Raw genomic sequence first — 6,000 nt, forward strand, 5'->3', positions numbered from 1 at the left:
CCACATCAGTGCCATCACCTCCTATCCCTGGTTTCCTCATCCCCCACTTCTACTCCTTCTTCTCTGATGATTAAAGCTGGGGGTTAGGGAGAAAAAATATGCTAGGCTGACTGCGAGAGTTTGGTAAGAAAGCTCCAAGCTGATGACAAAAGCGAAGCCAGGGAGGAAACTCCTGTGATGATTATGCAGGGTAACAGGCAGGGTAACAGGAGGGGATGAGAAAGGAAGAGGGAAAGTGTCATGTAGGTGATGGCAGGAAGGTAGAGAGAACTGCAACCAAAAGGAATGAGATGTGATAAAAAAGGATTATTTTTCTTTTATCAAACCTTCATCAAAATCACCTGGTTTAGGAGAAATATTTTCATTGTGACAAAACATCATATTTTGACAAAAAATCCTGTTCTGTCAGGATTACTCTCCTTTAGCATATTGAGTGACTCTTCTCCTGTTTGAACCTTGATGAATATCCAATTATTATTAAACATTAAATCTATGGTTTATTTACTACACTAGCCTACTTGGATTATAAATGCCTTAGCAACCAAAGCACACTGCTTCAAATTCAGTGTCCGTACTCCATAAACTTCAGAAGGATCAATGGAAAACTGTATGGAGTATCTAAGTGGCTGTCTGCCAATTTTAGGTTAAAAGATTACTTTGAATGACTATATCCTATCCCTTTCTCTGTCTAAAAATTGTAACTGTTCTGCCATATCATCATCTAACAGGTCAGACATTTGCCAGTACTAACTTCTCTCTTTTTTAAAAAGTATATTCATGATATATTGATATAAAAAATAATATCTTTTATAACTGCAAAGGGATATAGCCCTCAACACTGAAACATTTATGACTGGCCTCTCACATACTAGTGTGACTCCCCTAGTCAATGGATTACATTGGCCTTGGCCCAGCTTCAGTGACATAATAGTTTTGCTTTCCTGTTTGAAATCTAACTGGGTTTGAAAAACTTTTACTGGCCTGGCTTGCATTCATCTGCATGGCAACACAGCAATATAAAAGATACAAGAAAGATTTGCTTTATTTCTAATTAAACATTAGTCTCGTAAATTCAGTAATTTGATGTGGGAGATAATATCTGCCTTGACCACACATCTATAATCAGTGCTGTGATCAGTCTAATCACCCTTACTTAATCCTGTACACAATAAAAGTAGTTCTAAAAGACGTGAGGAAGAATCCTAAAGAAATACAAACAATTTGATATTCTATATATCATTTTTATTGATAGTTTACAAAATCTAACAGCAAATATATTACCTTTTAATCGTCACGTGTGCCACAGTGAGATAAATAAGACTCCTGATAGATGTTCATTTGAAGGTGTGATGGGATCTGACGCATGATCCCAACAATAACACCTCTTGCCATGTCACATATGAATAGCAGTAGGAGCTTTTGTGGGACCAGGAATGAGAACCCAATCATGCTACATTGTCAGTGCAGGGGAATAGATAAATGCTAAAAGAAAAGCAAGAAGGAAGGAAATTCCTGAATAGAACATTTTCTAAAGAAGAAATTCTGACCTGACAGTTAAGTGAGAAAGGAACTTATAATGAGTAAGATACTTACAGAATTACAGAACTGATAACCTCTCAGGCACTTAAAAATAACAACAGAAATTATTTTGTGTTGTTACTTTCAAGACCTAATGGACACAACATTTCTTTTGCTCTTTTCCCTCTTTCTTTTAAGTTATAGGCCCTACACAGGCATTAGACTTAAGACACAATTAACCAGTTACTATTTGTCAGATGTCATGTAAAAGTAATAAACTCATTCCATGCTCCAGTATTTGTTACACCCCAGGGAATTACAGAGTTATGTGCCTACATAATTTGAGTGTAAAACATATGACTGGGCATTATCACATAATATCACGCAATTCCCCAGGGTATAGCTGGTGACTGGGAAGAAGAGCTCCTGCATGCAGGAGGGGGGATGAGCATGGGGGGTGTGTGTGGGGTTTGTGGGTGGGTGGGTGGGTGTGCCCCCCCCACCACAAGCCTCCCACCCCATGGTACACAGCCTCTGCCACTGGTGGCAGCAGCCAGTGGCAGGCCCTCGGGGTACTCCTTGCCAGGGCAGGCAGAGCCACAAGCAGCATGTGGCTGCAGATGAGTGCCTGGGGCTGCACATGGTTCCCACCTGCAGTGCTGCGAGCCCCATATGCTGGCCCAGAACCAGCCCAGTCTGGCCTGAAGGTGCCCACCAGCAGGCTGAACCTGGCCAGCCATGTGCTGCCCCTAGGACTTGCCAGAGCCACATGCTGCTGGGGGCTTTACCTGCTGTGGCCAGGAGTGTCTCAAAGGCCTGCTGGCAGTAGGGGCTGTGCTGGGGGGGCATGTGGAAGTGGGGACTGTGCGCAGGGAGAGTGTGGCAGTGAGGTCTGTACTGGGGGGACTGTGTGGTGGGGGGGTTATACCCAGGGCTGTGCACAGGGGGTTAGCAAGGTTGTTGTGCACAGGGGGGTGATCCCACACCCACCCATAAACCATACAGAATCTCCCACAAACCCCACATACTCCCATTCACTGGGCCTCCTGGCCTTGCCTCTATCTCTAATTATTGCAGGGCTTTCTGCCCCTTTTCCGGGCCCAAAGCATAGAGTACCTTCCCAGGACATCCTATCATGACTTCCAATGGTCCCTTCTAGTAATTCCCAGTCCTCTAGTATAAAAAGAATACAAAATCATCAGACAGCTGGTTGCCAACTCAAACACAACCACACCTTGGGTCTCTAACAACTTCAAAACCCCCACCTACCCCAACTCCAATGGGTCCCTCCCAACTCGTTAGGGTATCTTTTGAGGTAAGTTCTCTCTCTTACATTCTCAACTGGCAAGAACTCGTCTCCCAGCCCAGGTCAGGTCTAGACTGCCCGCTATAGCCCCAACATTCAACTTATCTACTGCTTTGACTCCACCTCCTTCCACTTACCTGTGTCCAGTCCTTTTAATCAAGCATCGGGTTTTCTGGTCAGTCAATTAGACAGCTTGTTTTTCCAGTGTTCCCCTGTGCCTTCTGAGCGCTAGAATCTTGGCTCCTAAGGCTGCTGGGTAATACGAAGTCATGCCTTTCTGGTATAGGCTGTATAATAGCCACAAAACTGAGACAATAATCCTAACAGGTTCCTTTTGGTTCTAGTGATCCCATACTTGTCCTCAGGCTGAATTTTCCCCATGGTAGAATCCGTTACAGAGGAAATTTACAAGCAACTCCCAAGTCTTCTCAGATTTTCTATATACAGAGTTCCTATATATGGTCAAGTAAATGGGAAATTCCTTGAAGGTATGAATCATTGTCACAAACATCTGAGAAAGGTAACCTGCTAGGCCCCTGGCAAATGTGAAACCAGGATTTTAACCCCTTACCCTATCAACCCAGCATGGCACAGATCAGCCTGCCAAATTGATTACTTGCCCGGCAGTCCCTTGGCAGTTGTGGAACAAGTCCCTTTAAAGTGCCAGGTCACAGTATATTAAAAGGACTCATCAGGACCCAGCCAGAGCTCATTAGGACCCATCACATTTATTTCCTTGCTCTGCAGCCCTGTAAGCAAAGGTGCCAGAGTTGCCTTAAAATGCCAGGTGCATGGGTTCCAGGGTTCCCAGTGGGGATCTACCTAGCAACCCACAGTCCCACTACCTTATTGTCAGCATCAGGACCAGAGTTGTCCCAGTCCCCTATCAACCCTGGTCCTGATGCCAACAATCATCTGATGGGGCAGCCCCAGGTCTAGGACGTGGCACATGTTCAATTTATGGCCCCATACAAACCAGCCACAAAGACCTTCTACATAATATGTAGAAGAACCTTGTGGCTGGTTTGCCATTTATAGCATCATAAATTAGCCAAACATATGGCATGTTGCTATTTATGGTGTGATTAGTATATTAATTACATTATAAATGTAATGTCTGTAAGGGGTCTTATTCTGGCTACTTTTCTCAAGCTCTGGGTTCATTAAATCTGGTAAGCTTGTTGTGAGCATGATACAAGAAGATATGGTACTGTGTCCCATGATTTTCACTATTGTCTAAAGTCTGCTGAATTTTTGCCCTATTCTTGTCCTCAAAGCCCAACAATATATTTTCCTTTGTCACTGAAACAGAATAGGGATGATGCCTTAATACTTGCCTAAGATCAAAAGCTTCATAAAGAAAAACAATGGCTATCAGCATATTAAAAGTTAAGCAATTGATAACAAACTAGATCTCAGCTGAAGTCTATATAACAGTATGTTTCAATGTAACCAGTATTCTCTCTCTCTCTCTCTCTCTCTCTCTCTCTCTCACACACACACACACATACAGAGTATTAAAAGCTTCTCAGAGGCAGAAGCCATCCATTTTTATCCAGAAACCCTCTCCTTTTTTCTGTCACAAATCTTTGATATTATTTATTATGAACTCCCCCTATTATCCGGTGACTTCTACTCAAAAATAGGTTATATCATGAACACTGAGACTAATATCCACTCTGTCACTTAATATCCATTTTATACAATATAGAATGGAAAGACACCTCATGAGATACTTTAATCCTTTTTTTTTTTCATTTCCTCTCACTTAACATACATAACGACTACAAAAGCCCCTTTGAACCTGGACAAATATAAAATAAGTACAGATAACCTTCTGCTATGCAACGTAACAAAAATAAAGTTAATTTGCATGTGAATAGTTTTATCTCAGAGGATTTGATTGCTATTTTTGTCTGAAGCATTGGAATGAAATGCCTTTTCAGTCGCAAACATAAAATTACCATATGTATCAATCTCTTTATTTCTTAAACTGCTATTGGAATATACAGGAATTGCTATTTGGTTTCAGTATGATTTTATCTCATGCCCGTAACTGCCACCATCTTGGCTAAACAGATTATTTCAGTACATTTAACAACATATTTTATACCTAGCACTACTGAGGATTCACAAATCAAGCACCACTGTTTCTGAGGACTGTCTAGACTATAGCATTGAAGATGTTTCTGTGTTAGATGGGGAAGTGAAAAGATCACACCCCATGGCCAAAATAGCTGTGCTTGCCAAAACTACAGTGTTGACATTACCTTGGTCGCAGATTTTCCATCATTAGAGAGAATTTGTATAACTCTAGTAGCCGAAAAACTTGGATTCCAGACCCTACTCTCAGACTTATCACCTCAAACTCGCATCTTCTTTGTAGCTGCCTAAATGCATTTTTTGGATATGACCCTTTATGCTGAAATTCTTTATTTGTAAAACTGAGTTGGTCATATTCCTCTACCTTGCAGGAATATTATGAGAATAAATGCATTAAATATTGTGAGACCTTAATGTACTAGAGTTGGGTATTTCAGTGGTCAAATAAAGCTTGGCCAATTGGCTGTTCAAATATCAGTCAAAAATTGCCAGTAAGTCTAAATAAAACAGAAAAAGCACAATTTTTCCATTAAGAGGTGTGTAAAAAAAATAAAAAATCATGTTTCATATTTCTGTCAAGAAAACTAAAATTGTAGGTTTTTTGGTAAAATGGTTGTAATCTTTGAGCAGTCAAAAATGGAGTTAATTGACCTCTCAATTGACAATATTTGACTGGTCAGTTGACTGGCTTGCCAACCCTATTAAATACCAAGTACTGGGAGCTACATAAATACCACTGGTAGACAGTACCCGGCTGCATCTACATGAGATGCTGACTGTGCAATAACCCAAGGCTACTGCATAGTAGCATTGTGTGGCAGAATCCATGATGCAATGCTACTGTGAAGTAGTCTTAGGCTACTGTACCGTCAGCAGTCAGCATCACATAAAAGCCATTTGTCAGTGCTACTGCACAGTAATTCAGGTACTTGTATAAACACGTACTAAACAACTTCAAAGTAACAACTGCACAGTCAGCATCTTGTGTAAACATGGTCCCTGAGAATATAAGTTTAAGTAGTATAGTACTGTGAAATTTTTGAAGTAATGCAAAATAGACACTTTTCAGGGTT

Source organism: Alligator mississippiensis, chromosome 1, assembly GCF_030867095.1.
Source record: "Alligator mississippiensis isolate rAllMis1 chromosome 1, rAllMis1, whole genome shotgun sequence".
NCBI classification, from domain to species: Eukaryota; Metazoa; Chordata; order Crocodylia; family Alligatoridae; genus Alligator; species Alligator mississippiensis.